Here is a 9,348-nt window from a genome sequence, read left to right on the forward strand (position 1 = left end):
TTCATTCGAGAAGGACAACGGAAAGCCGGATTCGCAGTAACTCCTGTCGATTACATTATACAGGCCGAAGCCTTACCCCAAGGAGGGTCTGCACCGCGAACCCAACACTGGGCATTAATCCAAGCTCTAAGACATGCAAAAGGAAAACGAGGAAACGTCTATACCGATTCAAGGTATGCCTTTGCCACCCTACATGTACACGGGGCCATTTACAAGGAGATAGGGCTCTGGACAGCGGGGGCGGGGGGAGGATATACAAAATAAGGAAGAAATCCTCCAACTGCTGGAAACAGTCTGGGAACCATCTCAGGTAGCAGTCATTCTCTGTAGAGGCCACCAGACGCGTCCAGACCATGTCATTAGGGGAAACCGCGTGGCTGACCAGGCAGCAAGGGAGGCAGCAGAAAAACAGAGCTCCCCCGGGGAACCGGGACGGGCCGCTAAACTCCTGTTACCTCCAGACTTGCCTCCCGTCCCAGATTACACCAAGGAAGAAGAATTGTGGGCAAAAAATGAGGGAGGAATAAAAGGAGAAGGGGGCTGGTGGAAATTGCCTGACCAGAGACTTTTCGTCCCAAGTGCTGTAGCAACTGCCCTACTAAAGCAACAGCACGAGTTGACTCACTTTGGAAAAACAGCCCTGGAGAAACTGCCGGGCAGATACCATTTCGTCCTCAAACTGCCCACCCTGTGCGCCCCAACAAGCGCTAGGTGCGGTATATGGCACGGAATAATGCAAATCAAGGACCAGACCAGGCCCCGGGATGCAAACAACGGGCTCCATGCCATTCGAGGACCTGCAGATAGACTTCACAGAGGTCAGGCCATGCCAAGGGTACTGATACCTCTCGGTCCTAGTTTGCACTTACTCAGGGTGGGTTGAGGCTTACCCCACACGCACAGAGAAGGCACAAGGAGTCATAAAAGCCCTCTTGAGAGACATCATTCGCAGGTATGGGCTTCCCCTGTCCATCAGCTCAGACAATGGACCGGGTTTCGTTGCAGAAATAGTCCAAGGCCTAGCCATAAGTTTAAAAGTAAAATGGAGGCACGCGTGGGTGGCACAGCGGTTAAGCGTCTGCCTTCGGCTCAGGGCGTGATCCCGGCGTTATGGGATCTTCCACTGTGAGCCTGCTTCTTCCTCTCCCACTCCCCCTGCTTGTGTACCCTCTCTCGCTGGCTGTCTCTATCTCTGTTGAATAAATAAATAAAATCTTAAAAAAAAAAAAAAGTAAAACGGAAGCTCTATACAGCATATAGACCCCAGAGCTCAGGGAATGTAGAGTGCATGAACTAGACCCTTAAAACAACTTTAGTTAAGCTCTGCCAGGAAACTCAATCCCCCTGGGTCGGAACATTACCGCTGGCCCTGCTCAGGGCACGCTGTACTCCAAGACCCTCCGGTTACTCCCCCTTTGAGATTCTCTATGGCAGGCCACCCCCCATTCTAAGCAGGCTTTTAGGAGACCTCAAACACATTGCAGACTTAGGAATGTCCCTACAGCTCCAAGCCCTGGGAGAAACCCTATGCCACATCTCCCGAGAAGTTGTAGAAAGGACCCCTATCCCCTTGGGTAATTGGGCATATCCCCACCAACCTGGGGACATGATATGGGTAAAAGATTGGAAGAAGGAGCCGCTCCACCCTACTTGGACAGGCCCCCATCTAGGAATACTGGCAACTCCCACTGCTGTTAAAGTTGCAGGTATCGCTCCCTGGATCCATCATCCCCGAGTAAAGAAGGCAGCGGCCCCTGCAGATCCAGACGATTGGCAGACAATCTGGGACCCTACCGACCCCCTCAAGTTAAAGATCCGGAAGATGACCCAGCAGCCCACAGCCACCAAGGGGGCCTCCGGCCAAGCTTAACGCCCTGAGGAAACCCGCGGATCCCCCACTTGAGGAGTCCACGACCTTGCTCCAGTCACAAACCTGGAAGCTGACTGGTCAACGCACGGTGGAAGCTTGAGGAACTCAACGGGGAACATTTGGACACTGAAGTCCCAGTGCCATCCTGTACCAGTAATACTAGTGATATTGTAACTCTTGTGTTCTCTGTGGGTCTGTGTCAGCTCCAGGCAACTGGAATTGGACACAGAAAAATCACTCTAGCCATAGTCTATATAAGTGTAGTGAGTTTATTCAGTGGAATCTACTGCTTCTTAGAACTGCAACCCCCGCCACCCCAATTCAAATAAATCTCCTGACGCTAGCGCTGTGGCTGTCGTTTATAGGACTAAGCTTGGGCTACCTAGATGACGACATGACTGAGGATGGCCAGCCCCATCAGCCGCAGGCTGTAGAGAAGTTAGGGGGGACCAACCACCTGCCATGTACATGCCAACATTACCACCAGCCCTCTTGGTCAAATATCCTCGATACATGTGCTAGAGCTCACCCGACTCTCTGTCAACCCAAGGGCCTGTTCTATGTGTCCGGTCTCCCAATGGATCGATGCCACAACTGCTATGCGGCCCTAGTCCCCGGGAATCCCCCACCTCCTCCACGGCCTCTCCCCGCTCCTGTCCAGAAGGCCCATACCCGAACTCTCACTCTGGCTCTAGCCACAGCCACTCCCAAACCACGACAGGCAACACCAACCCCACTGTCTCCCTGCTCTTGTACCTCAGTTTACCCTAGCATGCCGACACAGTGTTATGACCCGAGGGAGGTCACTGTTGGCCACAGTAAAGGAAAGCAACTCATGACTGGAAGTATTAAGCCTACGCTATTTTGGGGCTACAGGGATCCAAGATGTCCCGAGTTAAGCGGTCCGACCTGCTGGGAACCTGACCCTTATCGGCCCCTACTGAGGCTCCCTCCTCATCAGGGGCCCCTACCTAAGACCCTCTAGTAAGTGATGTGAGAAAGGAGGTCCACCACCTACTCAACACAACCGACCCTCAGTTGGCTGCAGATTGCTGGCTCTGTCTGCGGACCGGGCCCCTTCAGCTTATAGCAAGCCCCCTGAGTGTCCTTAACCTGAGCAGGCCCACAGTCGACCCTCCCAAGCTGGCAGATATCAATCCTAAGTCAGCCAATGCATTATTGTCTCATCAGGCCCCTGACTGTGTCCATAATCCTGGGAGAAAACATTCAATAGGAAGTCTATCTGCCACCCAATGTCTCCAAACCCACAATTGCCCTTCGCTTGATGGGTGCACGTCTGCCACACCATGGTGCACTCCAGAACCTGGCACCCTTTTCATGTGTGGGAACTGTATTTACCGATGTTTGCCGGCTAACGGGCCCGGACATGTACGTGGGTGCCTCTTACTCCCCAGGTAGATATAGTCCCCAATAATCAATCCCTTCCCATTCCTCTGTTGGCACACACACGGTCCAAGAGGGCCATCCAAGTCATCCCACTGGTGGTTGGACCAGGCATAACTACAGATGTGGGCGTGGGCACGGGCATAGGAGGAATCGCCTCGTCCTCCTATTACTACAGGCAGCTGTCAGAAAATCTTGCAGAAGATATGGAGCAGGTGGCTAAGTCTGTAATGACTATACAAAATCAGATAGATTCCCTAGCAGCAATAGTACTACAAAATCAGAGGGGCTTAGACCTGCTCACTGCTGAAAAGGGGGGAGTCCGTCTCTTCCTAAATGAGGAATGTTGTTTCTACACGAAGCAGTCAGGGGTAGTCAGAGACATGAGCCTACGATTCCGAGATCGGATTGCTCGCCGGAGACAAGAACTACCAAATTCTTGGGACAGTTGGTATAATGTCTGGGGCTGGGCCACATGGCTCCTTCCCTTAGCTGGCCCTCTCCTCACGATTCTATTGGCACTCCTGTTTGGTCCATGTACTATTAATCTTATCACCCGTTTCATCAGCTCTCGAATGGAATCAATTAGATTGCAACTACTGGTAACTCAGTACAGATCTTTAGACCAACAAAAGCCCAGTGGAAATGATCGACGCTCATTCTAAAGTTAGAAAAGGCATCGAAAGGGGGGAATGAAGAGGAAAATCACCCAGGCCAGGCTCACCCAGAGCAGGCCCAGGCCGGCAGCCCCCAGTAGATAGAACAAAAGATGACCAGGAGCCAACACCCCCACCCCACCCCCACCCCAGGAACAAGAGATAACCAGCCATTCCTGCTTCTGTACACAAGCATCCCGCAATATTGTTCCCGCCTAAAGCAGTTCCACTCCCCCAATTTAAACCCACCTGCCAGCAACCAGCATAGCCCCTGGAACCTGACCCCCTGCCCCTCCCCTCTAAAAGCCCTGTAACCCCCTTGCCCTGGGCCCAGAATTTGGAGCAGGAGCTCATGTGGCTCCCCTGGTGTAAAATAATTCCGAGTTCTCCTACTTCTCCGAGTGTCACTTCGTCTCTCGCCGGTCTGATTCTTATTTTTCCACAAGATTTCCAGTTGTAGGAGTTTTTGTAGTTGCTCTTTATCAAGGTAAGAAATCTTCCTCCTGCTCCTCCTGGTTTGCCGAATGCTTCTGTCACAAATGGTTTAAATCTGGCATAGCCAGGTGATGAATTTGTTTTTCTTCTCTCCTCCAGGCAGAAGAGAAGGCTTTCCCATTCACAAGGGTAACCTTTGGGTGGGCAAAAGAAAAAAAATAAATAATAAAATTTTAGTTTGTCTCTCCTCCAGGGGCGCTGGGAAAATTAAGGCAATTCCCTGGGCTGAAGTAAACCTTTAGATAACCCAGAAGGAAACCGGGAAAATGTTTCAAGCTTTGACTTTAGCTTTGTTGCTGCTCCTGAGGCTACCTCCCAGCATTCTAAGAGATCTCCATTCCCATCTGTAATCCAAATCTTATAGTTCCAATAAGGCCCCCCCCAAAAAAAAAGTAAGATTTAACAGTAGGGTTTTTCGTTTGTTGGTTGTATTGCACCTGGATGTATGATAAAATTGATATAAAGTGTTATATATACTTGCACTATCTTAAATGCTGAAAGAACCATCCCTATCAGGGAAAATAGAAACAAAAAGATACGAAAGGCACATCGTGTTTTAACTTGTGTTTGACTCAGGTGAGCAGATTGGAATTTCGAGTCTGTGAGTATTAAGAAGAAATTATGTCCCTATAACCAGTGGTTTTCCTCAGATTGTTACCTCTGTAAAATGGGAAACAATATCAAAGGGTGGCAATATACAGAGGGAGATAAAATTGGGGGTTTTAAAAGTAGTTTTCAGCTGTTAATGAACTCTTGTAAGATCAGATAGCTCATGCATACAAAGTCATGATTTGTCAGCCAGGTGTGCATGTGTTTGAGCGGGTCAGTTGGATATCATGACTGACAAGATAAAGGGGGCTCGGGATAGCCTTGCTTGTTGCTTGGATCTGAGTCAGGACTCTCTACTTGAAGTTTTCTCGCCTTGCTGCTGCTACCAAAGAAAAGCTTCTGGCTTCTTTGGAACCCTGTATTCACAGATCCCAATTCCCTGACCTGGCTCTGGGTTGACACCTGATGTGCCTGCTGTGGGCTCTTTCAGCCTCAGCAGGAGCTGTGCTGCACCGAAAGCAGGCACAGGCTGAGGGAACAGGACTGAGGCTCTGGGACTGTTGCAGATTTAAGACACCCATCTGTGAGCCCACAAACTCGGGAAACATCATGGAAGCTGCTTGAACTGTCCAAGTCACTGCACCAGGAACGGGGCTGGTTCTCTGAGGGGACCATGTAAAATCGACCTTTACTTTAGGCCTATATTTCTGATGCAGGGGCTAGTTGCATTCCTATTTTGGTTCCTGCCACAACTACAAGTTGGGGGAGCACACGGCACTGTGTGTATGACCCTCCATCCACTCCTGACAGATCAGGATATCTCACTGCTATTGACTTGGTTTCCACTTTCCAGATCAATAGCAGGATTCAACAATGGACCGATTAGCCTGACTCTACTTCCCTCACCTTTTCCTTGCTGCACACACACTAAGGGAAGGAAGTTTGTTCATTCAGTGCAGCTGTCTCCAGCAGTGGATTAATCTTTTACAGCCTAACTGCTAAATAAATGCTAGAGACAAGAGGGACATGACGTTCTGTAACTCATTCAAATTGGTTTTCAGATTAGGATTTTTATCCGTAGCAATCCCTGAACATGATGGGTCTTTCTGGCTGAGTTATAAACATTTTTATAAAAATGCTTTTGTCCCTCGTTCAGACAACCGTTTCCTACAAAACCTAGGAGATAATGAAAGAGATGTCGAATATCGATGTCAGGATAAGCCACAATGATTTTCTAACAATAAAGCAAGCATAAAACATTGCAGCTGGAGAGAAGCAAAGGCAGAGAGCAAGGACATTAATGACCTCTGTTTTTCCAAAACGATTCTTGGAGACCTCTCTTGCTGAAGAAATACTCCCAGTGTAGCCTTTCCGATCTGCTGTGAGCACTTTGAGTGCAAACAGAGTGCTGAGTCTCCAGCCACACCTGCCAGAGCTCTGACTATGGGACAAGCGGTGTGGCCCCAGCTCCCAGACTTGCACACAAAGCGCCTTCACGTGCCTTCCACCCTCACAGAGTAGATGGACTGGTGTCACGGGCAGATCAAACTGCTGGGAACTGACTGCTGCCCACAGCCCCTCTGAAACCAAGGGCTGAAAAGAATATTCCAACTGCACAGGGAGTCCTAGAGGGGAAGGTCCCATGGCTGGAGGCCTCATGAGGGCCCCGGTAACCTGAATTGCCTGATTCATGGACGTCCAGCTCTTGGCTCCCTATCAATTGTAAACAGTGCTTCAGGAGTACCACCTGTGTCCTTCCTGTGGGACTACACTGCCTCTGTGAGTGCCCCGACTAGCCCAACACCGCCCCATCCTGGAAGCCTTTCATGTCAGCTTCCACTTCCTCACCAGACTATGCTCTGCCTGAGTTGGTGATGGGTCAGCTTAAAAAAAAAAGTTCATTCAGAAACTTACACACAAATGTACCTGCATTTCTAAGATAGTCTTTCACAATTAATGGGATTTGCTTAGCTGGCTGGGATGGTTACTTTTGTGTGTCTTTTTGGCTAGGCCACACTACACGGATAACTGTTCAAACTGTATTCTGATTTTGACATGAAACTACTTTTCAGATGAAATTCCATTCTGAAGTCTAAAATTGAAATTTCTCTTTTAAATCTAAATTTTAAGTGTATGTATTTACACACACAGAGATACATGCATATGTGTTATATATGTTATATGATTATATATGAATGTGTGTGTGTGTTGTGTGTGTGTGTGTGTGTGTGTGTATGCACACAAAGATTCATAGCGATATACACCTCCCCTTGGTGCTCCTTCTCTGGTGAATCCTGACTGATATACCGGCTCATTCCGGGACTCTTCAAGGGCATCACTGAGGTCAATACGACAGTGTGGGCTGGTCTCACCCTGTTGCATGGGTTCAAAGAAAGAGCGACCAGTGGCCTTTCCCTCTCCCCCTCTGCAGACTGTCGACCATTTGGCTCACTATTATGACCCAGGGCTTGGCCATCTCCCTTTTTAGAGCTAACTTTGATTCCACAAATGCGGACTGGCCTCCTATTGTGCGCCAGGTCCTCTACTCTGTCCTGAGAACATCAGGAAGAGCTGTGTGTTTCCAACCTTCCAGGAAGGAGTTAAGAGTCTGGTGAGGGAAATAAACATGAAAACAAAACTTTAGTGCAGTAGGGCAGTGAGCATGGCTGGTTTTGCTAACTCACTGAGGACAGACGGTACTATGAACATCTCACACTTCATTTTCCCCATCTACTGACAGTATATCCTCAAGAAAATCTATCGGGTAGGTATAGTTTTAGTTTCCTCATTATGTTTCTGCCAAGCGTGCCCAGCTACAAACGTCAGCTGATACTGGTGTGCCATACCAGACTCAAAGCCAAAAAAGAAGTGCTTTCACTGATGTGTCTTCCAAAATGGTCAAGGCTTCGTTGTACATTTCCAGACAAAGAACTATGCCAGCTTCCCTCAAGGTAAAGGGAAATACCTCAAATAGGAATCCAGATTATTTAAATCTCTGCAAAGAAAGCTTTGTATCCCTGCCATGCTCAGCTTCCAAAGGCCAGTAGCCCCCTCCAATCATTTCATCAACCCAAACTGTGCTCTGCCTCTCAGATATACGCCACTTCCATCTGATGAAAGTATGCTGCTGTGTACAGCCAGCGTTACAGCTCGGTCAGCCAAATAACACCCAGTTCTTGATGGACAGCTGAGGTTGCGTGGTAGGTGCGTGGCCTATGGTCAAGTTTTCGGTGTGTATAAAGGCCCAGGAGCAAGCCCAAAGCATCTTCTCAAAAGGAGAGTACGTATCTGAGAATGCTGCAGGGCTTTGTTCCAGAAGTCTAAGGGCCTGCACTGTGATTGACCCAGAGGAGACTGCCTGCCAATGGCTTCAAACAACATCCCTATCTGCCACTGCCACTTCAAATACCATTGGATCTGCAGGATCATATGGCCCAGGTGGCAGAGCAGATTGCATGGAAGTGTGCATCAGTTGCAGAACCTTCTCTCATTCTGGGCCCAACCAAACCTAGCCGCCTTTTCGGTCCCTCAGTAAGTGGGAAGGAGTAACACACCCAAATAGGGAATAGGATGTCCACAAACTTCCAAGCGGCCCACTAGGTATTGTCTTTCTTGCTCGCCTTAGCAGAACTCAGTGTAACAAGTTCTTCTTCACCTTGGAAGGGATATCACCACATGAACATGGCACATTGCATTGGACACCAAAAGGTTCACTGAAGTAGAAAACCCCTAACGTTTTGCCAGATTTAATTCATAGCCTCTGACACACAAAGAGCTTACCAATGATCCTGGAGTGACTGCAACCTCTCACTTACTAGTCCCAATCACCATAACATCATCAGCCTAATGGACCGGTGTGATACGTTGTGGAAGGGAAAGGTAATCAAGATCCCGGAGACTAAATGATCACACGGGGCAGACACTGATATATCACTAAGGTCAGACGTTGAGGGTGTATTGCGAGCCTTGGGAGCTGAGAGCCCACTGCTTCTGGTGGTTCTCATGGACAGAAGTGGAGACAGAGCCATTTTTCAGATCAATAGCTGCCATACCAGTAACCAGGGCATTCGTGAACTTGTACGAGCAATGAAACCACATCTGGTACAACAACTAAAATTGGATTCATAGCCTGGTTAAGCTCACAATAATACACTGTCATTCTTCAAGATCCATCTCTCTTCTGTGGAGGCCAAGTAGATGACCAGTACAGGGGTATGGTGAAAATCACCAAACCTGCATTTTCCAGGTCCTTGACAGTGGCATTCATCTTTGTAATCCCTGCTGGGATGAAACACTACTTTAGATTTACTGTATTCCTAGGTAGAAGCAGATATAATGGCTTCCATTCAGCCTTTCCCACCATAATAGCCCTCA

Source organism: Ursus americanus, unplaced genomic scaffold (assembly GCF_024610735.1).
Source record: "Ursus americanus isolate L20-20 unplaced genomic scaffold, mUrsAme1.1.p SCAF_150, whole genome shotgun sequence".
NCBI classification, from domain to species: Eukaryota; Metazoa; Chordata; class Mammalia; order Carnivora; family Ursidae; genus Ursus; species Ursus americanus.